The sequence below is a fragment of the Myxocyprinus asiaticus genome, chromosome 19, assembly GCF_019703515.2.
Source record: "Myxocyprinus asiaticus isolate MX2 ecotype Aquarium Trade chromosome 19, UBuf_Myxa_2, whole genome shotgun sequence".
NCBI classification, from domain to species: domain Eukaryota; kingdom Metazoa; phylum Chordata; class Actinopteri; order Cypriniformes; family Catostomidae; genus Myxocyprinus; species Myxocyprinus asiaticus.
In genome coordinates this window covers 32,888,563-32,914,415 of record NC_059362.1, presented here as the reverse complement: position 1 = coordinate 32,914,415, position 25,853 = coordinate 32,888,563, and positions in this window count along the sequence as shown.

The following is a 25,853-nucleotide window of genomic DNA, read 5'->3' as shown; positions in this document are numbered from 1 at the left end:
TAACTTCCACCCGCCCAATTGCGAATTCTTTGGGTTGGCCTTGAGTCCCGCCTGTCGCAGCGGTCTAAGGACAGCCCTCAAATGTTGCATATGCCACCACCAGTCATTACTATAAATGATACTATTGTCTAGATATGCGGTGGCATATGTCGTATGTGGTCTGAGGATCTTGTCCATGAGGTGCTGAAACAAGGCCAGGGCCCCGAACAAACCGAACGGAAGTGTCACAAATTGGTGTAATCCGAACGGTGTGGAAAAAGCCGTTTGGAGGTAAAGGGATCTGCCAATAACCCTTTGTTAAGTCCAGTGTCGAACAAAATTGTGCCGCGCCCAACTGATCAAGTAACTCGTCAATTCGTGGTATTGGATAAGCGTCAAATTTGGACACCGCGTTCACTTTCCGGTAGTCAGAACAGAACCGGACCGAGCCGTCGCTCTTCGGTACCAGAACTACCGGGCTGGCCCAATAGCTGTGCGACTCTTGTATTACGCCCATTTCAAGCATTGCCTCTAATTCTTCCAGAACAAAATTTTCTTGTGTTCAGGAAGATGATGGGGCGGCTACGAACCTCTACCCCCAGGGTGGTCTCAATATGGTGCTCTACAAGGATCGTGCGACTGGGAAGGGGTGAAAATGTGTCCGTGAATTCCACTTGCAACCGGGCAATGTCTGTAAGCTGCGATGGTGAGAGGTGGTCTCCATAAGGGACTGGCGGGAACAAATTTGGTTTGGGATGACCTCCGGCCCGAGCTCCGCCCTCTTCAGAACTACCATCACCAAGGCTATAGGCACCGCCTCCCTCCATGGTTTGAGGAGGTTGAGGTGGTAGATTTGACATGCCCTTCCCCTATCCATTCGCCTAACCTCGTAATCGAGATCTCCAACTTGTAGTGTGACCTCAAAGGGTCCCTGGAGCTCAAAATGGGCAGCAATACAAGCACTTTATCTCCCTGTGTGAATCTGCATAGTCAAGTGCCCCTGTCATACAGTTGGCATTGACTTTCTTGCGCTTGGAGCAAATTGTCCTGTGTTACCTGCCCCAAAGTATGGAGTTTTGCTCTAAGGTCAAGAACGTATTGAATTTGATTTTTGCTATTCGAAGGTCCTTGCTCCCAAGCTTCCCATATGACGTCGAGCACGCCGTGCAGCTGAAACCCATACAGTAGCTCAAATGGGGAAAACCCTGTGGATGCTTGCGGGACCTCTCGTACTGCAAACAACAGGGGTTCAAGCCACTTATCCCAATTTTTAGCGTCTTCGTGTACTAACTTACGAATAATGTTTTTCAAGGTCTTATTAAATCGTTCGACCAACCCGTCGGTCTGCGGGTGATAAACACTGTTGCAAATCGATTTAATGCCTAACAATTCGTACAGTTTGCGTAGTGTACATGACATGAATGTTGTGCCTTGGTCAGTGATGACTTGCTTTGGAATCCCCACTCAGGAGCTAATTTTGAAGAATGCCTCTGCAACACTATGTGCTAAAATGTTGCATAGAGGCATTGCTTCCGGATATTGTGTTGCATAGTCCACCAGAAATAATACAAAGCAATGGCCATGTACAGTCCGCTCTAATGGCCCATCGAGGTCCATGCCAATTCTCTCGAAGGGGACCTCGATCAACGGCAGAGGGCGCAATGACGCTTTTGGGGTGGCTGGAGGATTCACCAACTGACATTCACAGCACACCGCACACTATTTGTGTACGTCGCCGTGAATGCCCGGTCAAAAGAAACTGGCCATTATACGGTTCAAAGTCTTTTCATGATGGCCAGCCATTGGGTTATAGTGAGCTGCCTGGAAGAGTGTTTCCCGACGGCTCTTTGGTACTAACAGCTGAGTTGTATTTTCTTTGGTCTGAGTGTCCTGCATCACTCGATACAACTGCTCTTTAATAATAGAAAAGTATGGATATATGAGTGCAACATTAGGCTGGAGCTGTTGACCACCAATTACTTTCACTTGGTCAAAGGTGTGCTTGAGGGACTTGTCACGTGACTGCTCCAGAGGGAAATCCTGATGCAGAGCAGATGTCGACGGTCCTGGCACCACCTCTCCAGCCATAGCGTCGCATGTAACACACCGCGACACCACTTTGCAGGACCCATCCACACACATTACCCTCAATACATTTTTAAAACCAGGCCAATTGGTTCCCAGAATTAGTGGATGGGTGAGGTGGGAATTAACCGTGGCCTCGACTCGCCTTTTTCCCCTGAATCGTATCTCAGTGATAACCACCAGATACTTGTGAATGTCACCATGCATACACCTCACCCGTTTATTCTTATCCAATGCCCCGCCTTGCACCAAGCGTTGGTGGATAGAGGTTTAAGAACAACCCGAATCCACCAAAGCTTGATGTGTATCCCCTTTTTCATTTACCAGTATCCGATATCCCCTGCCCGATCGGGGGTAGCCTGCGGAGCATCAAGGATCTGGATCAGTGTCTCCATAACCGGACATTGATCCTGGCAGTGCCCGGCTTCCCCGCAGCTCCGACAGACTGGCCCAGGCTTTCTTACCACACTCATGGGGGCGGTCTTGCCAACTTGGGGAGGAGAGCAGAGGGAGACAGGGGGAGTAGGAGGGACAGAAAAGGGGAGGTGTTTGGGCAGGGCAGAACTGGGAGGGATGGGAAGGGATAGAGCGAGAGAGTAAAAGAAGACATTGCTTCACTGCCTCCTGGAAACGCCACCATGAAGTCCTCTGCCAGCTGGACGGCCTCCTCCAGCGACGCCGGGCGGTGGCACTGGACCCATTTGGACATTCCATGGGGAAGCTGGGAGACGAACTGCTCCAGTACCACCAGATCTACGATATCCATGGGTTCCCTTGGCCAGCAACCATTTCCGGCAGGCATCCCGGAGCTGTTGTGCAAAGGCGAACGGGCGGCCATGCCTCCCGAAGCACAGCAATCTGAAATGCTGCTGACTCTGCTCGGGGCTACGACCAACCCGTTGCTGGATGACTTTTTTCAGGTGTTGTTAATCAAGGAGGCTGGCGGCAGGGAGTTGTTGTGCTGCTAACTGCTCCTCCCCGGAGAGTAAGGGCACTAAGCGGGCTGCCCACTGGTCGGGAGGCCGCCTCCATACCTCAGCGGTTTTCTCAAATAGATCGAGAAAGGCCTCTGGATCATCGTTTGGACCCATCTTCATCAAGGTCACAGGTGGGGTGAGCTCTGGGGGGGTCGCAGCACCAGCCCCCTCTCTGATGATCAGGCTCTAGTGTGCGAGGGGTGGCGGCATCCTTGGTGGCCTGTCTTCCCAGGCCCACGGCAGGTGAGAGGGGAAGGCAGCCCGGCCTCTAGCCTGTCGGCCGTGACGTGTGCTGTTCTCCCCTGGCGACACATTTAACTCACATGTGGGGTCCGAGGAGCAGGTCCGGCAGCGCATCCAACTCGTTCGAACCCTCCCAGCTCTAGTCCTGGGCGTGCAAGGATGCCAGTGTGTGCACACATGGAGATTTAAAACCGGCTTTAACAGACAGTGGTGATGAAGCATTATTCACATCAGGTGTGCTTCATCCACCGCTGTCAGAACGAGGCTTATTAATTATGCACCTCTTCTCACTCTCCTGCCCAACTCCCATCCTGAGCCTGGCTGAAGGACAGCCCTAAGAGGCGAGGTGACAATGACGAGAGGGAGGGGCAGATCATTCCGCCACACTGGCGAGGGACTTGATAACTTTGTCCAACGGTGTAGACTCCATAACGCCGTTCTCCTCCAAGGCCGGGTTTCGGCACCACTTGATAGTTTCTGAGTTTGTGGGCAATGGAGGAGTCAGGAGACAGTGAACAATCAATGTGGGTATTTTTATTACTCTTTCAGCATCACACAGAATTTAAACAAAAAGGGCTCTTGGTGGCCAAAATACACAGACGAGTTGTTTGGGGTTTCACATTGCAAAGGCACATGCAGCCAACTTTCTCTGGTCTCTCTCTCCCACTCCGAAGCTCTGGCGTGCCTTATCAGGTCTCCTTCCGCCATCACTATAATGAGAGACAGGTGTTAGAGTAATTACAACCCAGGTGACAAGCCTTACCACTCTCCCTCTCCCACAGACAGACATATGACCACGCCCCCCATTCCACAGATAGTTTACCAAAAAAGGAAAATTCTGTAATCATTTCGGCTACTCATCATTTACAACCTTCATGTTTCAAACCCGTCTGACGTTCTTTCTTCCATGGAACACAAAAGGAATTGTTAGGCAGAATGTATGGAAAATAAAATGCAATGATACTTAATGTTGACGGAGGCTAACATGAGAGTGAGAAAATGATAACATAATTTTCGATTTTGGGTGAACTGTCCCTTTAAACTTTATCTCTCTTGAGTGAAAGCTGCCATGTCTGCCATCTCTCAGAAAGAGAGGAGAAGCCAGCAAACTGAACACAAAACACAAGCTTACAATGACTATAAAAGTTAAACTGACTCCAAAAGTTTCCAGCCAGATTCTTTTGCAATACCATCTGGCTCTGGGCCTACATAATTAAACCAAGTGCACCCTATCTTTCCAGGAATAATGACATACAGGGCTGCACACATTTCTCCTGTCACCTCTTGACCCTGACATATCCTTGCCCCCCATCATTTCTAAGAGAACACACTTAAAACATTTGAAAAACGTTTAACCCACACACTCCGGCCTGTAAGCTGTGCTACTGCTGCTTCTTATTTACGGCCTCCCCATCATCCATCTCCCTCGCTCCCGTTAACCACAGGAAGTCACTCACTTCCTCATTACAGCACATCAAACGCTGCCTGCGACCATAAACCAGCCCCATCACTATACCAACACATGCCGCCAATTCTGCCCCTGCGCCCCAGCCGCTAACATGCGACTTGCATTTCAATAAAGCCTCTGATTTACACAAGAGCACTTTGCTTCAGTAAACGGCATGTTATAGATACAAAGTACATCCAATTTCCCATTCTGTTAGATTCTTGTTTCATAGGCTCTTTTCCAACTTTTTGTGTACTGTGACCTGGGAACAGCATCACACAGTTATTAACAGGTATGTGTAAATCACAAATGAGATCTCCTTAATATATCACTTGTTTCTCCTAAGCAATAAGATTAACCGGAGAGCAAATGGAGACGTTCGTTCAAGACTCCTGTTTCCAGATATTTCTCCTAAAAAGTAGACCCTTGTAATCTCACGTGTCTCCTTTTCAAAGAGTTTCAAAAGAAATATCAACAATGTCACAAACTGTCCTTAGATTTGCCAAGGTCTTAAAGTGTGAAATTAGAAGTCATAGATTTAAAAATAAATTCTCTATGCTATGCTAATGAGCATTTTATAGCACTATTTTCTTACTCTATGTCAACAATGGTCTCAGGGCAGTGGTAGCTCAGCGGTTAAGGCTCTGGGTTACTGATCAGAAGGTCGGGGGTTCAAGCCCCAGCACCGCCAAGATGCCACTGTTGGGCCCTTGAGCAAGGCCCTTGACCCTATCTGCTCCAGGGGCGCCGTATCATGGCTGACCCTGCACTCTGACCCCAGCCTAGCTGGGATATGTGAAAAAGAAGAATTTCACTGTATATGTGCAAATGTATAATGTGTGATAAATAAAGAAAATTATTAATTAATTATTATTATGTCTCATTCAAGTCTTTTTTTATTTCTCCTTAGGAATTTTAGGAGAAACATCTAAGACCAGGTTGATACTCAAATGAGACATAACTGAGATCTCTATTAAGTCTCCTGAGCTATAAAAGAGTATAGTGCAAATATGGAGAGAGGGGAGAGAGGTTGGGATTAAACCCAACTGATTCAGGGTTAGTGAGTGGAAGTGTGGTTTTATGACTCAGGTCTTTGTAAACTGTGATAACTGTGTGTGAGTCTGGGATTAGTTACTGCAGAGTGTATGATACACACTTGAGCTTTTTGGAGGTGCTGCTACAGATCAGTGTAATAAACCATGTCATTGATCCCAGGAGTCTATAATCAAGGGCCACAAATTATTTTATTTTCTTAGGACAGCCTTAAAGGGATAGTTCACCAAAAATTTTTGTAATGATATACTCAACCTCGTTTTGTTCCAAACCCATATTACTTTTTTCTTCTTCTGTGGAACACAAAAGGAGATGTTAAGCAGAATGTTCAGTGGTTAACTGCATCTTTTTCTTCCATACAATGAAAGTGAATGGTCTGAGATCTTCTTTTTGTGTTTCATTATGAAAGTCATATGGTTTAGAACAACATTCGGGTGAGTAAATTATGACATGTGAACTTTATGCCTTTCTATAAACGCAGTATGACTAAAACAAAAAGGCCATGAAATTAAAGCTTTTGTGAAAGTGTTTTTCTCAGAACTTTTATAACTATCCAATTCGCTGTGGTATTCAAGTTCAGAAAAGAAGGCCATTCAGTGGCATGTAATTAGAATTAAACAAAACTGAATCTCACATCCAAAGCTTTGGAGCAAGGAACCTTTAAATGAGTTTCCAAATAAAAGACTGCATGCACATTTACATTTGCATGTATTCATTTAGCTGGCACTTTAAGCCACAGCAAAGTGAGGAAAACTACAATATGCATGTAGGGGACAAATGCAGGGATAATTGTAACACTTTTAGTTTGAAATTTTGCCTCAAATATCATTGACATGTCAGTAGTTATTACCTGTACTAACTAAATGTACTTGTTTTAGTCAAGTACAATTAAACAATTAAACAGTACACAAAGGTCGAGGTTACATTCATTAACCCAACGCTGTGCAATTGTACATTAACAGTAAAATACAAATAAATGCTCTATAGTGTGAATATATGTATTTTATGTGTACGTAAAATTGTTAGTAAATACAAAGCACACCTTCAAGCACTAGACAAATCTTGGAATTATGAAGGACGGGCTCTACTAGTGACATCAGACTACATGTAAATTAACAGAAAGCAAAAGCTGATATGGAAAATATAATTTGAATTTAACTTTAAACTCCAAAGAGACACATTTTAATGGATAATAACAATAAATACAACTGTATTTGTAATATTTTCAGAAAACAACACAAAAACATGAGTGATTTTTGAAGGAGAGAAAACTGTTTAAAATGATGTATGACTTGATTTATTGTAAATAAAATTACAGTATATTATCCAAAATTACTTAAATGGAAAAATCATCATTTACTTACACTCATGTTATTCCAAACTCATATGACTTACTTTCTTAAGCAAAACACAAAAAGAGATGTTAGGTTGAATGTTATGGACTAACATCCTCAGTCACCATTCACTTTCATTATATGGAGAGAAGAAAAATAATTAAAGAGAATGGTGACTAAGACCAACATACACCTAACACCTCCTTGGGAGGAAGTAGAGGATTAATTGTGCATTTGCATACCTGATATGGCCACATTAAGTGCATTGTGCATTAAGTTATTACTAATGTTAAATTTATTGAGTGTACTTTTGGATCCAAGACTTGCATCTGAATCAGGCCTCAGTGAATTTGGTAAATGCGCTTGTTTTATTTTTTATTTACAGAAATCGACCACCATCAGAGGATCAATTAATCTCCATTAGCTTAATCAAAGAGACAAAGGACGACAGTGAGTGAGACAGAATGAAGAAAAGAACGAATTTTAGAGAACGAAAGTGGAGGGGTAATTTACATTTACACAACAGCAGTTTTGGCTACATTGTAACTCTCATCTCATTGAATATTATGGGACTGAACCACTGGCCTTTCAAATTTGGATGCAAATGTTGCTAAAGCGAGCAATCTACAATAAGCACAATGTGACCTGTGACTGCAATGTGATTGAGATAAATTAACGAGGTATTTTGGAAAGAAGTTGAAGAGTAACTTAGCCAATTAAATGCACGTTAGGCAAATGAATACCTTTGTATTCATATTGACAATGACTTGAGTAAGACAATCTTTGGCATCAATGAGTACCTATGGCCATTGAACAGCTGAAAAGACCAACCCACAAACACTCCACAATTCACACTAGTATAATGTGACCAGATGTTACTTTTGTCAATAGATCAACGCAAACACATACATACTCTTACACAAATCACGAAGAAAAAAAAACGTCCTGGAAAAACATCCACAGGCGATGTGAAACATGGGCTTTGAATGAATGAGTGAATGGAAATGTGAATGAATGAGTGACTGCATGAATGAGCGGATTGGACATATAGAGGGAGGGCGAGATGAAGGGGAGGTATTTAGAAAGATATATTGAATCAGGAAATTCCTAGAACTCTCCAGGAGGGAGGGGAAGGGGGCGTGGAGAGTTAAGCTGGACCCCCGTCCCTCTCCATGCCCTCCTGGTCAGGCTTAGAAGAGGACTCATTCTGTAGCCTTAGTCAGCATGCTCGTAGGGGGCCCTCACAATGGAGCTATTCTATAGACAAAGAGTAGAGTTAATGCTGCTATTCCATCATGCTAGGCTGGTTGGGGGGGGGGGGGGGTAGTACTGCATAGGGCTGGATGTAGTACTGGGATGTGTTATGGCTAAAGGTAATTTTACCCTCAAATATGGGGCAGAGGCTTTAAGGTAAATGACAGATCAGGAATCAACTGAGGTTATGTAGAAACAGGAGAGGAATCCATTATTAATTATTACAAGACATACACTGATCAGTGTTGGGGAAGCTACTTTGAAACTGTAGCTTTTCACACTATAAGCTACTCATAAGCTAAAATAGTTAAACTACAGTCAGGATACTCTTTTTACAAAGTAGTTAGCTACACTATAAGTTACTAATAAAAAGTAGCAACTACACTGAAGCTAATGAAAGAATATAACAACCAGATGGTAATATTTAATTCTGCAATATAACCTGATACACTGCCTATAGAAATACCTCATCAAAATCCTTATCATTTGTCACATTACACCCTGTGAATTTAAATAAATTCAATCAAACCTGTTCCTGCTGTATTTATACATTATAACCTTCAACATCAAAGTGAAAATAGCATGTACAAAAATTCTGAACAATTATTTAAAATTAATTAGTAAAATACCTGGTTTGGATAAGTGATCAGCCCCCTAAGAGTAACCATTACAAACTTGCTCTGGTTGTGTAACCAAACACCTTTCAGATCACATAATAAAACTGGCTGTTCCATGAGGATTCCAATACTAGTAGTGCATGGTAATGAATTCAAGAATTCACCATGGTTGAAAAGGTGCTTTCAAAAGGCCTCCGGGATAAAATTGTGGGAAGCCACAGGTTAGGAGAGGGGTACAGGAAGATTTCAAAGTTTTCTATCCCTCGGAGTTCCATTTAGAGCATTATTAAGAAGTGGAAAGCACATGGCACCACCAAAACCTTGCTTAGATCGGGCCGTCCCTCAAAACTGGATGACCATGCCATGAGGATATTGATCAGGAAAGTTATTAAGAGGCCAAAGGAAACTTTGAAGGATTTAAAAGCCCTTATGGCTGAGATTGATCGGTCCGTGCATGTAACAACAATCTCCTATGCTTTACACAAAGCTAGCCTGTATGGCAGGATGGCAAGGAAGAAGCTTCTTCTGAAAAAGTACCACACTAAGTCTCGTTTGCACTTTGAGAAAAAAAAAAAAAAAACACTTGTAGGATGTGGCAAAAGGTTTTATGGTCAGATGAGACAAGAATTGGCACAGCACATCACCCAGAATATACCATATCTACTGTGAAGCATGGTGGTGGCAACATTATGTTGTGGGTGTGTTTCTCTTCAGCGGGGACTGGGCAGTTGGTCAGGATTGAAAGGAAAGTGGATGCTGCCATGTACACCCAAATTCTTGAGGAAAATCTGTTGGCCTTTGCTCAACAACTGAAGATGGGCAGGTGGTACACCTTTCAGCACAACAATGACCCTAAACACACGACCAAAAAACAACAACAATGCAGCGGCTTAAGGATAGGAAGGTCAAAGTCCTTGAGTGGCCAAGTCAGAGACCTGACCTAAAGCTAAAAGAAAACCTGTGGATGGACTTGAAGAGAACAGTCCATCGCCGCTCACCCCGCAATTTGACTGAACTCTAACTATTCTGCAAAGAAGAATGGTCAGATATTTCCCATCTAGGTGCACAAAGCTAGTCGAGACATATCCAAACAGACTGATGGCTGTCATTAAAGCAAAATTAGCTCTACGAAATATCAAATCCAGTGGTATGATCACTTTTCAAACCCTGTTATTATAGTTTTGAAAGAGAGGACTGTTTAGGTGAGCATGTTTGATTACTCCCTCGGCTTCATTGTTACATATTGAAATATAATGTGACATGTAGCATTTTGTGTCACTACAATGCTATTTGTTGCAAGCTGTAGCTCATTACTGGAAAAGCCACATCATTGTGAAGCATCGCTGCTTTTAGTTAACTAATCCCTAACACTGACACAGATACAACATTTGTGTGCTAATATCGATTATTTAGCACAACGTTTGCAGATACCAATACCGATAGTTTTATTTCTCTTTGTTTAAAATGACTGATCATTGAGTACACAACTTCGAAAGAAAATAAATAACTTTATTCTTTATGTCTCTACATGTTTTATAAGTAGTCTCAGTTTAAACAAACACTAAAACAAAAAGTACGTTATTAACACATTAACATTCTAAACTCACATGAACTGAATTCTGAATAGACTCTTGTTTGGCTCACATTAGATTGGTAATATTTCTTAATTGTTTGAATGCTCTAAACTCACATTAACTGAATGATGAAACTGGTCCCTTTTTTGCTAAATTCCGTGATTGTTCGCTCCTCTCATTCAAAATAAACTGTCTGAGTGAATAACACTATCGCTCCCTGTGCTATACTTCCCTGCTCATCAGCCCATCTCACTAATGCTGTTATCTGTCAGTCTGAAAAACCTCCTCACTTGGTAGCTAGAGGCCAAAAGTGCGGAAGGGATGGATGTTATTTATTTAGTAAGTTAATTAGGTATGAGAAATCACTAAATAAAATGTAACAAAATGCTAAAATGTACTTAAAAATAATATGAATATGTTAATGAATCTGTATTCTGTATGTAAAAAAAGAAAAAAAAGTTAAATAAAACTTTATTAATAATGCACTAATACTTATACAGAACATTAACCACCCTTGGTGTAATATCTCTGACTAAACACTGTGTGAATTGTTTATTTTTGCCTTGTTTTATTGTGCAATATGCATAAGGGGGTTGATAATAGTTTTGTTTAATTAGCTCCTCATTCCAAATCTGGAGAAGTGCTGTCTTCTCCTCCTCTGTTTCATTGCATTATATTAGTTTTGTATGTTAACTTTATAATAGCCAAAATATTTGGAAATATGTGAATGAGAAAAAAAGTGAACCCAGAATATGTCTCAGTCACAGTGCACGTTATGCAGTGGAGATCAGGCAACTATGTAATTATTGAAGCATATCATTACTCAAATTGAATTAATTGATTGAACTGAAGTATTTAAAATAAAACGATGACACAGAGTCAGTTTATAAGGTTAGAAAAGCGTTTCCCTTGCAAAAGAAAAAAAGTGCCCCTGGAAATCAATTTCAAGGGGGCAAATATTGCCCCTTAATGGAAAAGTTAATTTCTGACCCTGATGTCGGATAGTTCAGATAATTGCTTTATCATCCAATAAACATTGGTGCATCTCTAATTATTTAAAATAATGCTCAGGTGAATCCTTAAGGCCACATGACTCTTATAGGTAACACATTATGCTCTTCACTTGAAGTTGAGATTAATGTAGTGGCTCTAAAAAACACTCAGTAATATCTCTGTTCATTATTGTTTCTACCTATTCAAATCAGTTGAGTTTCCCAGTTTTAATAATATAGCCAGTCTTTTTTCATTTTGGTTTATTCTGAGCAGATACTGTATTTTATTCGGCTTTCCCGTGTATTTTTTTAGCATTCCAGTCAAATACAAAAATGTTTGTAAGACTGGTTTAATGTTAGATTTACACTTAATCATGAATAATGTATCACGTGTATCATAAAAAAGGCCCATTGAGCCTTGGTGCTCATGTTGACAACACAAGTTTTAATCAAGTTTGCAACATTTTCCCATCTCATTCCCCCATCATTTCCCATCTTTTCTTCACTGTGCATATAAATAAAAAGGCCAGAAAATAAAATATTTATTTCACCATCCTTCCTCACTGTGTGTGCTTGTGTGTGTATGTATATGCATGGGTGTGTCACACACTTTTGTTAAATGAGCTGAGCCTTTGTTAACATGCCCCTAAGCACACCTAGCCCTGACACCACAACCGTTCTCCTCTCTTTTATCTCTCATCCCATCACTTCATCTTTCATCAAGTACCCTTCATCTTTCCATCCCCTACAATTTTTTCCTCCTCACTCCCTATCATCCATCAAATCCCATCTCTATCATTCTCTCAGTCTTCTCAAATTAAACACATTTCGTATTAACCTTGACCATGTGCTTTAACACATCATTGCACGCTGTTGTTGATTTTCAAAAGAGCTGAGGGCACTTATTACTGATGAGCAGAGAGGGGGAAAGTACATTCAAGACAGTGCAACACTAGACGGGATCTAAGGTCTTTGTCGGATATAAAGCGTGTGGTCTCCTTTCTCCAGAGCGTGGCCTCTAATGCCAGTCGTGGTCGTTAAGCGATTGTATTACTCCCAGCAGGTGAAGGGCGAATCTCCTCATAACCTTCCTTTATTTTTCCTTCCCTTTTGTCGTTTACAAACCATTGTTTGGGGAGAAGGCGAGGGAAAGGGGAAAAAAACTTTCTGCTGTTCTTTTGAAGGGTAAGCTGTTGTGCCTCATTGTTGAGGAGGGACTTTGATGTTTTAAGTCTTAAATGATGTGAGTCAGAGAGAGTGTTGGGTCTTGATATGACAGACTTGAGAGGTGTCCAGTTTCTGAGGGGAGTTTTTGTTGGGTTGTTTTTTGAAGAGTATTGGATTTCTTTTCTGCTTTCACCTGCCCTGAAGTCCCTGTAAATTCACTGGCATCTGCTCTTACCCCATGACTTCTAGCATGGACTAGGGCCTAAGGTTGTTGCATTTGCACATTTGGCAGATGCTTTTCTCCAAAGCAACTTACAGTGCCTTCAAGGTATACAGTTTATCAGTTTGAGTGTTACCTTTGAATCGAACCCATGGCCTTGGCGTTGTTAGCACCATGTTCTACCATTTGAGCTACATGAACACTATTTGAAATTATGGTTCAGAATAAGCAGGGAGCTGGTGATATGATATGATATTAATATCTCAGTCAATATATAATAAAATAGTGTTCCTGTAGCTCGACTGGTAGAACATGGCACTAGCACAGATGCCACTGAATTTACAGGGACTTCAAAGAAGGTGAAAGCAGAAAAGAAATTAGGGTTAGGAATCAGCAGGGACCTGGTGATACGATATTATATTAATATCTGAGTCACCATATGATAATATTGTGATTCTTTATGTTTAATATTTTGTGATTCATATTGTGATTTTATCACTTGTTTCTCATTCATATGCATTGGCTCATAGATTTTGGTCAGATAGTAATAATACTGTACATTTCTCCATTTCCATTCTGTGGACAATTTACCCGGAAAATTAAGCTCACATATGCCCATGCGTTCAACAACACTTCCAGTTTTGGCCACTGGAGGCAGTTTGAATTTTGGTAGGCACAGACCGATTTCAGCTGAAGAACATTTGACCTTCTGTTGTCGATTTCACAGTGAGATCAGTCTGACTTGCTCTGAATGGTGCTCTTTTTTCCCCCTAAAATATGAATGTAACTAAAAATACATCAATTCTTGCAATGAGAATATTGATACAGTATTTTGAGGTAAAATGTGCAAAAATACATATAAATATAGATTTTTTATTCAGTAGCTTACAATAAGGAAGATCTAGGGTGATCTAGGTTCGATCTAAATACTAGATTCTGTCTAGATTTATAGAATCTTACAGCACATAATGTATGGACAGTATATGTGTATGTGTGTAACAGATGTTCATATTTGGGTCAAAAAGAGGAAGCAGGACACGTTCCCACCTCCATCACCGGGCACTGTTCACGGATGTGTCCCGGCTCCCCACAACTCCAACAGACCGGCCCAAACCTCACGCCAACACCGGTGGTGGCAGCTTCCCCCACCTGAGAGGAAGAGTTGGTAGAGCTGGGGGAGAGAGAGACAGGAGTGTTACTACACCCGGCCGGGGCACCAGTCTCAGGGGATTGTTCCACCGTTTCTGGGGGAATGGAACAGGTCGGAAAGAAGAAGTGGAGGGGGCGGGGGAGGGACCACAGAGAGAGAGAGAGCGGGGCACGACGACCCCCGGGTACACTGCTATATGGTCCTTCGCCAACTGCACGGCTTCATCCAGTGATGCCGGTTGGTGACACTGGATCCTTTCGGTAGTTTGGAGACATATTGTTCCAGTACCACAAGATCGATGACACCCCCAATGTTACTGGGCTCCTTGGCCAGCACCCACTGCCGGTAGGCGTCATGGGGCTGTTGAGCGAAGGCAAACGGGTGGCCGACTTCGGTCAGCGTTAGGGATTGGAACCACTGGCGATGCTCTTCTGGACTGCGGCCGACCCGCTGCAGGATGTCTTTCTTCAGCTCAGGGTACCTCAGGAGGTTGTTGACCGGGAGTTTTTGGACCATGAGTTGGGCCTCCCCGGTCAGGAGCAGTAGGAGTTGGACTGCCCATTGCACCCACAGCCATTCCATAGCTTGGGCCATGTGCTCAAAGAGCTCCAGAAAGGCCTCCGGGTCGTCTTGCACCCCCTTCTTCGCCAGTGTCACATGGGGGTTCACTGCTGCCGGGGAAATGGTAATTAGTCACATATCAGTCGTCTCAGGTGGATGTCCTTACTGCTTTCCCTCTCCCCAGATGGGCACTTGACCATGCCCTCACCTCCACAGCATGTGTAAGAGGAAGACGATGAGACATTCACTGAGTTACAGTGGCAAGAAAAAGTATGTATTTTTGTATTGGAATTAGCTGGTTTTCTGCATTAATTGTTCATAAAATGTGATCTCATCTTCATCAAAGTCACAAGTATAGACAAACCCAATGTGCTTAAGCTAACAACGCACAAACAATTCTAATATTTAATGTCTTTACTGAACACATCCCATAAAACATTCACAGTGCTATGGATAAAGAAAGTGAACCCTTGGATTTAATAACTGGTCGATCCTCCTTTGGCAGCAATAACCTCAACCAAGCTGTGGATTAGACCTGCACAACATCCAGAAGGAATTTTGGAACATTCTTCCTTATTGAACTGCTTCAGCTCAGCTGTATTCTTTGGATGTCTGGTGTGAATGGCTCTCTTGAAGTCATTTCACAGCATCTCTATTGGGTTAAGGTCTGGGCTCTGACCGGGCCACTCCAAAAAGTGGATTTTTTTTAAGCCATTCTGTAGTGGATTTACTTTGATGTTTAGGGTCATTGTCCTGCTGCATCACCCAACTTCTACTGAGCTTCAGCTGGTGCACAGCCACCCTGACATTATCCTGTAGGATATTTGATAAACTTGGGAATTAATTTTCCCCTCGATGATGGCAAGTGGTTCATGCTTCGAAGCAGCAAAGCAGCCCCAAATCAGGATTCTCCCTCCATCATACTTTACCATTGGGATGATGTTTTCATGTTGGGATGCAGTGCCCTTTTTATGCCATACATAGTGCTGCGTGTTTTTCCCAAACAATTCAACCTTAGTTTCATCAGTCCACAAAACATCCCAGTAGTGTTGTGGAGTGTCAAGGTGGTGTTTGGCAAATTTCAGGAGCGCAACAATGTTTTTGTTGGAAAGCAGTGGCTTCCTTTGTGGTGTCCTGCCATGGACACCATGCCTGTTTAATGTTTTCCATGTAGTAGACTCATGAATAGAAATGTTGACCAGTTCCAGTGATTCCTTCAAGTCTTTAGCTGTCACTCTAGGGTTCTTTTTTTACCTCACTGAGCATTCTTCTAGGGAGAGTACCCACAGTACTAAATTGTCTCCATTTATAGACAGTTTGTTTAACTGTGGACAGATGAATATCCAAGCGCTTCAAGATAACTTTGTAACCCTTTCCAACTTTATGCAAAACAACACCTCCAATCTCGTTTCATTAATTGGATGCCAAGTTTGCCAACTCCTGACTCTAATTAGCTTTTGTTGACATATTTAGCCTGGGGGTTCACATATTTTTGTAAATGTGTGAATGATGTATTCAATATGTACAAGAACAATACAATAATTTGTGTTATTAGTTAAAACAGATTGTGTTTGTTCATTATTGTAACTTAGATGAAGATCAAACCAGATTTGAAGACAAATATATACATAAATGAAGGTAATTCCTAAGGCTTCACATACTTTTTCTTGCCACTGTATATCTACATGTAAAACTTGAAGAGGTAAATAAAATGAGGCACAATCAACACCCTCTCTCAGTCTATGTGTGTGTCGTTCTCCCCCATTAGGCACATACACTTATAAGCAAGATCATTTCCACTTGTAAGATAACCAAATGTTGTGAATGCAGACCTCAAGCATTTATGGCATTTCTGCTTTTCATTCTCTTGTATGCAGCTAATAGAGGCTTCCTCCAAACTCAGGTCCGAACTAGTTTTAAGACTGAGAAGAAAAAACAAATAAGCTCCAATTAAATTACGTTTTTGCTTTCTGTCATTCACTGTGTTCATTCAAGTGCACGCTGAACAGTTTTAATGTAAGGTAATGTGTTACCTTACAAAGTCACAAGCCTACAATTACAGGTTTAGTAATTAGCTGTGAATGTGCTGTTTAACACATAATCAACACTCATTTAAGGATGTCGGGGGTGCTTGGAGAGCAATAAATGGATGACACATGGGAATATTGAATTTAAACATTCATGTTTAGATTTAAGTAAACTTAATACAACAGTAGTGTGTGACCTTTTCCATCATTTTGAATCATTTTAACCCCAAAACAATTTGAGTTTTATGCACTAAAATAAAAAGGAAAGTATATTGTTTCAATTCCACGTCATGGCGGAAATCATTTAAATATTGGCAGAAACTTTCCTTTTAGTTTAGCAGATGCTGTCATCCAGAATGACTTACAAAAACTGAGAATCATTCATCAAAATGATAATCAATCAGATTTATATCAGCAGTTATATAGATCTTAGATATGGCTCATTTCATGCTAGTGTGCAGGCAGAGCCCCACTCTCTCCATCAAAGCATCCAAGCAACACATCTTGAATGTCTTTATTCTGCATACATTCAGAGTAATTATTTGCATCACTGCAATTCCAATGCAATAAACATTGAGCATAATATAAGAGGAATTGCTGACTGCTGGGAAATATGCAAATTCCAACCAAAAAAGGTCACTGTGATGTGATTGGATCTGCTGATTTATATTTTCAACAATGCCATTGTCACACTCAACAGCTGTCAAGCAGAGCCAACTGGATAGATGCTTCAAATTAAGTATGCTAATTAATTAATCTGATTTGACAATAGTCATAAGAAAGGAGAAGGAATGTTAATTAGTTGAATTAGTATATGTTATCAACTGGGTCTTAAATTGCCTTTTGTGTCCTGGACTTCTGTTTTAAATGAATGATTGCCAAACTAACCTGGAGTGGAGCATGAAAGAATAGAATTAATCTCTGAGTGTGTGTGAACAGGGGTCAGAGAGGGAGACAGATGCTGTAAAAATAAGGCACTTGAATTAATCAAGATTTTTTTGAGGTTCTCTTAACTTGGCATATGTGTTCGTGCCATGTGTGCAGTGAGAGTACCAGGTGTCCATGATTAGATTGTGCTGTGATCCATCAGACCAGTTGACAGACTGGTAATGGCCTATATTCTGTCCTCAAGTCTGAAACCCTGTGTAGCAGCATTCTGACATCAAAACGGCAGCTCACCCATGACCCAATATTTTAAAGTTGGAATTAGATGCCTTATTTTATTCTCATTGTCATGTGTATTTTGTTGGTACATGTTTTTTCATGTCTTTTATTTTGAAAATCTAGTTCCTGTTCCCTTGTCATGTGATTTCATGTTTCCCTCCATGTTCATGTGTCTTGTTTTCATTGGTTTATTGTTTTGTTATCTTGTTTAGAGTTCTTAGTTTTTATTGGTTATCTTTGTCATGTGTTCTCCCATGTCATGTATTTAACCCTCATGTTTTCCATGGTCCATTTTCAGGTATTGTTTGTTGAATGTAACTTTGGTTGTGAGTTTCAAGTTTATGTCAAGTCAAGTTTATGTCAAGCCAAGTCTATGTCAAGCCAAGTTCAGTGTTAATGGTTAGGGTTTTTGGATACACGTTGGAATAAATTTGCACTTGGGTTCTTTACACCATCGTCATTGTCTTTGTCATTGCCAGTGCCAGCAACATCGTTACAGACATTACAGAATGTTACAGAATACCTGACAAATATAAACCCAACAATCCAACTCCTATGCCTACATCAGGGGAATCGTCCCCTGGAGGATTATGTGGAGGACTTTTGCGCTCTGGCATGCCAGGTGGACTTTAATGAGGTTGCCCTCAAAGACATTTTCATTTTGGATTAACTGAGTCTATCTCTTTGCTGATGCCAGGCGTTCAGAGTACCCACAGCCTGGCTCAGTATATTGACCTTGCCCTACAGATTATTTGCTCTACGTTCACTGTGGGGGAGGTGGATGCCAAGCCAGAGTTCCACGTCATGGTCCCCAAGCCAGAGTTCCACGACATGGCCGCCAAGCCAGAGTTCCACGACATCACCGCCAAGCCAGAGTTTCATGTCATGGCCGCCAAGACAGAATTTCACATCATGGCCACCAAGCCAGAGTTCCACGTCATGGCCGCCAAGCCAGAGTTTCACGTCAGGGCCGCCAAGCCAGAGTTCCACGTCATGGCCGCCAAGCCAGCGATCCACGTCATGGCCGCCAAGCCAGAGATCCACTTCATGGCCGCCAAGCCAGAGTTCCACAACATGGCCGCCAAGCCAGAGTTTCACATCATGGCCGCCAAGCCAGAGTTGCACGTCATGGCCACCAAGCCAGAGTTGCACATCATGGCCGCCAAGCCAGAGTTCCTCTTCATAGTCGCTGAGCTAGAGCCATCATTTGCCCCGGATCCTGAGTCTGCTCCATGCCATGTCACAGCAATGCCTCAGCCTGCTTCATGCCATGTCACAGCCATGCCTAAGCCTGCTTCATGCCATGTCACTATTTCATCTCAGCCTGCTTCATGCCTTGTCACAGCCATGCCTGAGCCTGCTCCATGCCATGTCACAGCCACGCCTGAGCCTGCTCCATGTCACGTCACAGCCACGCCTGAGCCTGTTCCATGCCACGTCACAGCCACGCCTGAGTCTGTTCCACACCATGTCAAAGCCACATCTGAGCTATTGGACCTGGAGATGGTTCCCGCCCTTGTAACCACCCTGTGGACGCTTCCTCAGGATCAGACAAGGGGAACTTCCGACCCTCCGAATTCGCCTAGGCCCTCCGAGCCCTGGACTCCGCCTTGGTTCTCCGATCCCTCAGTTACACCTTGGCTCTATGTCCCTTCAGCTCCACCGTGGTCCTTCGGCCAATCAGCTTCTCCGAGGTCCCTCGTCCCTCCAGCTCCGCCTTGGTCAGTCAGTCACCTGGCTCCGCCTGAGCTCTCCAATCCCACAGCTACGCTTCATCAATCCGAGCCTGAGGCTTCACCGGGTACCTCCTTCCCTACGGCTCCGCCTTGGTCCTCAGTCCCAACGGCTCCGCCTCTGTCCTCCGATCCCAAAGCTCCACCTCGGTCCTCTGAGCCTTGGGCGCTACCTCGATTCCCCGAACCTCGGCTCCACCATGGTCCTTCGAGTCGTCGGCTACTCTCCGGGCACCAAGTTCCCTGGTGTTGCCCCTCAAGTCTCTCATGGCCCCGCCTTCCATGGCTCCACCCCTCGAACCTCTCAGGGCCCCACTTTCCATTGACTCTGCCAGGTCACGGCCCACGCCATGTCTTGCTTAGCCACGTTTCAAGCCCCCCCCCCCCCCAGCTCCCTACAGAACTTTGGGTTTATGCTATGTTTAATGTGTTTTGTTCATGTGTTGGGGCGCCCCTTAGTGGGGGGGATATGTCATGTGTATTTTGTTGGTTCATGTTTTTTCATGTCTTTTATTTTGAAAATCTAGTTCCTGTTCCCTTGTCATGTGATTTCATGTTTCCCTCCATGTTCATGTGTCTTGTTTTCATTGGTTTATTGTTTTGTTATCTTGTTAAGAGTTCTTGTTTAGTGTTTATTGGTTCTCCCATGTCATGTATTTAACACTTATGTTTTCCATGGTCCATTGTCAAGTAGTGTTTGTTGAATGTAAATTTGGTTGTGAGTTTCAAGTTTATACCAAGTCAAGTTTATGTCAAGCCAAGTCTATGTCAAGCCAAGTTCAATGTTTGTAGTTAGGGCTTTTGGATACACATTGGAATAAATTTGCACTTGGGTTCTTTACACCATCGTCATTGTCTTTGTCATTGCCAGTGCCAGTAACATCGTTACAGATATTACAGAACATTATACTCATCTATATTTTGTTTTAAATTTATTGCATCTAATAATAAATCTTTTAAAATTCAGAATGGGATTTAATGTTAAAGGCCATTATTTAATTTTAGTTTCTTAATTTACTTAATTTCACTTTATTGTATTTTATTTGTAATTTATTATATTTAATAATATATTTTTTTCACATAATATATTTTTCAGTTGGATTATCAATTTGCTGATATCTGCTTGTATTCTCTTCTAGTATTTAAATGATCTCTATTTTCAACAAACCCTCACAAAGATTAGGTACAATTTTATTTAACTTTTTAAAACTTATAGCTCATGTTTTGTTTGATGTCTGAGAGACCCCAAGACCCTTTAATAGCTCAACAACATACTTATAAACAAAATTTCAACTTGTTAACATGCGTCAAATGTCCTCCATTATTTTTTTTAAAACATTAATAAATATAATGAATTTACGCACACTGTAAAAGTACACTACTGAAGTTGTTTATTGTGATTTATTTTATTATTTTCCTACTGTGTGTTTTTGCCAGGGTGAAAATTACCCCAAAACAAAACAATGTTATTCTTCTGCATAACAATCATGGCTACTTTGTGATAAAGTAAAAAAAAAAAAAAAAATTCAATAATGTCTGTCTACTGGGTTTAGATAAGGTCAGAGGAACATATGAAGGGAAAGTAATTTTGAAATTACAATTATTATTTGTACACATACAGTATTGGGATCTCTGAGAATCCAAACAGAAAGAAAGTAAACTCAGTCCTGACAGAACATGATGGAGAGACTCCAAACATAAAGGAAGTATACTGTATCCAGACAGAACATGAGGGTCTAAAAAATTATAATTAACTGGCTTGTACAAACAGTTGCCAAACAGGGAGGTTTTCAATACAGGAGCTGTGCATAGGAGTACATTATGAAGCACTAAATAACTGACACACACACACACACACACACACACACACACACACACATGTTGGTGCGGCCATCCTTATGAGGACTGTCCATAGACATAATGATTTTTATACTGTACAAACTATAGATTCTGTCCCCTAACCTTAACCCTACCCCTAAACCTATCTCTCACAAAAACATAATTTAGTATGTTTTTTAAGCAATTTGCATTATGGGGACACTAGAAATGTCCTCATAAACCACATTTATAGCATAATACCCTTGTAAGTACCAGTTTGTAACCTAAACAAATGTCCTCGTAAACCACCCAAATCCGCCCACACTCACACACACACACATAAACTAATGGCACTCAATCGCCTAACTCAGGTTCATTAAGCTGATTTCCTTTGAGAGCTGCCCTACATTTGCCTGAGAAGCTCCAACTTCTTCTCTGTGATCAAACAGACAGATAACTGTCATAGCCAGTGAGATCAGGACATTTGAACAATACACTGCCCCCTACCAGTCCTAAATTGTTACGCTTGCTTTCCTAACCTCTGCCCTGCTCTTCAGGCTTGTGTAATGCTGTAAGCTCCGTCCCATCTCAAGCCCACTATATCATCCAGCTTCACAGTGTTCATGATTGTGTGTGTCTCGCTAGGTTAAAGGTGCTATTCTGTTAGGTCACGGAGATCAAACTTAGTAGATGGGACTTTAATTAGCATGAAATGGCCATTTTATCTCTAGTTCTGACAATTCTTGCCCCCGATGAGACCTCTCAGTAGTCATTCCCTCGGTCTCTTTTTTTTTTTTTTTTTCTCAGATTCAGATTTATGGTAAAAAAGCTTTACATTGCCAAAGCATTGGTAATATTATTTATACATACAACACATTTAAACACGTATACACACAATTTAAACGGATAAATATCAAATACAATTAATTTAACAATCTTGAATAAAATGAAATATATCTCTCTCTATAAAATCTCTCTGTTTCTCTTCAATTTTGTCAAAAATCAGGGTAACACTTTACAATAGGGTTGTGATGATCCAACAAAGAACAATTCTTGTACAGTGCTTATTTTTCTTGGTTAATACTCATTTCTAATGCATTAGTAACATTAAAAGTTGTATATGTTAACATTAGTTAATGCGGTAACACTTTATTTTACAGTTCTGTTCTACATTTACGTACTATATAATTACAACAATTATAGTAATTACTAGGTACTAACCCTAAACCTAACACTAAAACTAAACTTAACCCATATTAAGTACATGTAGTTACCTATTATTGCTCAGTACTTTCTTGGGTAAGTACACTGTAAGTATACTGAAAGTACACATACTGTAAAATAAAGTGTAACCATAAATGCAATATAAAACTAAAATGAATAAACAATGAAAAATAGTATTTTGATCAATTAACATTAATGAAGATTAATAAATGCTTTAGTTTAAGCAATAGTTAACATGAACTAACAACAAACAATTCTTTAACAGTGCTTTTTTTTTCTTGGTTAATGTTAATTTCTAATACATTTTTAACATTAATGTTTTATATGTTAACATAAGTTAATGCAATATGAACTAAAATAAATATACAATAAAAACAAATATTTTGATCAATTAACATTAATGAAGATTAATAAATGCTTTAAAAAATTGTTTATTGTTAGTTTATGATACCTAATGTGTTAACTAATGTTAATGAATAGAACCTTATTGTAAAGTATTACCACAATTATATAAAAAAGCAAAGCAATTTGCCTCATTTAGGTCTCATTTAGCATGTGCCACTGAATTAACTCATTTGTCCTGGTGGTTTATTTAGCTAGTCAAAGACCTGGCTATATGTGTAATTTGCCTTAATGCTCTCCAACACAGTAAATTTTGTTTATACAGTGACAAAAATTATAAATCAGGCCAGGCACTTTTGTACGCAAACAGTTGTGTAAGAATGATGGTCTTGCACAAGTACACTCACACATAAAATACTCATTATTTCTTGGTGGGACAGGTAAGAGTCTTTTACAGGTCTGCTTGAGCTATGACCCTAAAAATCCCTGACAACATCTGGACTCCATGCTATGGACCAACCAGTACCGGGCACAATCACAGTTTAGATGGGGTGAAATGATTAATTTTAACAGATGTGCAAAATTAATCAGACCTTCATATCAATCTGTCAGAATGTTGCAAAACCAATCTAATAAATATCAACACGTACTGTAACCAGAAACACAATTAAACATAATATATCTATTTGAAAAATCATTTTTGGATGGTGTGTTGGCTGCTCTTTTTTTATTGTTACTGGATGTGTATGATCATTCGACTGTGTTTGATGAGGTCAGACTCGTGTCATTGATGAAAGACCGCGTTAGCACACGTGCTGGAGGTTAGAATGAAAATTTGTTAAAAAGAAACAAAGAGGAGACAATAGATGGGGGAGGAAGAGAAAGAGAAAGAAAGGTGGCTGATATTTACAGGGCACTGCCATCTGTATGTTAATTGCTACACACTGGTAAACTTTGATCACACTTGACACACACACACACACACACACACACACACACACACACACACACACTACGATACACATATCACAACATTCTCCACCTGACCCACAACAGATGGCACCCCCTTAAACCCCCTTTGCCCTCTAGAGGCAATGTCCAGCCAGAGAGGGGCATTTTAATGCTGGCATCATTTTGTTTGGGTGGCAACTCTGCATGTTATATGGATTAGGAGATTTCTGACAGTGCCGGACTGACAGGAATCAGAGAAACATGTTGTTGTGCATTCATTTTTTGTTTTAAACCCAGTCCTCAGAGTCCAAAGTCAAACTCTCACAATTTTTCCATATGTTGTCCGTACTGTGACTTTAAAAGAACTGCTGGTCCCCCAACACATAGCAGAGAGATGATTGACAAACAGACATTGAAATGTCATATGGCACAGATAATGAGATTTGTTGAATACTGCTGGTGTGAGAGTATTCCAGAGGTTACATACTCTAAAGTGTGGACTCATTTACAGCTAAATGTATCTGCTTTTTTAACCTTAAATTCATATATTAGATTTTAAATACCTTTTTTAAATGTTTGTTTTTTTTTTGTTTGTTTGTTTTTTTGGTTCAAATAAACAGCAAAGGATAATGCTTAGATGTATTAATTAGATGTCATAATTTTAACAGAACTGCAAAATTAATCCAATCTTAATGATGAAAAAACAATCTGATACACTTCTGTAACCTGAAACAGAGTAAAAGATCATTTATCTTTCCAGAGGTGACATTTTCTAAAGTGAGGGCACATTATAAGCTAAACATATATGTATACTTTGTTCCTCCTTACATTCATATTTGTATTAAGTCTAAGTCCACATCCACTCTAATCCGTTTTCATTGAAAAACTCTGTTTTCAGTTTGCTAACGTCATTGTTTTCCAAAGTACACTATAATTCAGAGTTTTCAAAGTAAAGGAAAGGAAAACGCCATTCTAGTGTGGGTGAAAGTCATAAATGTAGCAAAACTACTGCAAAAGTGTATTATTCTGGATCTGGTCTAAAGCACATTTTTAAGGTTCTAGGTACAAATAAACAGGCAGAATTCAAATAAAAGATAATACTTTTATCTTTTACATTTACATATTTTTTTTATGTTTTCTATTTGATCATATGATGTTCTATTTATTTGTTAAAATATGTTATAATATCCATAATATTGTTGTACTATTCCTATTCTCTTAGTGTTTTTTCATCAATATAATTATTGATGGTGTTGTCATCATTTATTGAGAAAAAGGTTGTGAATGCAAAACTTTCCTGTCATCTCATCTGACTAAACTTCATAAGCACTTCTGAGACTGATTCAAACTACGACACATATATTTAACCATACCACAGACAATCGTGGCAGAGACTAGTAACACTAAGTGTAAATAGCAACCAAAAACATCTTCTTTGCACTAAGTACAAAAAGTGTTAGATACCCCGGTGCAAATAGTGGCAGATACTATTTACAGCCCTTAGTAAATACTAACATACAGTATTGTGGCATCATTGCAGAGTGTTTATTGTGTTTATTTAGGGTCCCACAGACACCCTATACCAACCCCTAAACCTAACCCTAACCTTCCCTTACAAAAAATGAATTTTGGTATCATGGTATTTTGTGGTAAAATTATAGTAAGCACAAAATGAATCATGGTCACTAAATTAACTCCATAATACATGGTTAATTACATGTTCATTTACAATCATATTTTTTTATTTTATTTTTTATTTAACCGCACTATTATGACTCTAATTCATTACTATATTACAGCCTTTTCTGTGAAAGCATAATTTTCTTTAAAGCTGCTTTGAAATGATGTGTGTTGTGAAAAACACTATACAAATAAAAATGACTTGACTTGACATGAAAATTATGGCTTCCACAAAAAACATGGTTATTACAATATTACTAT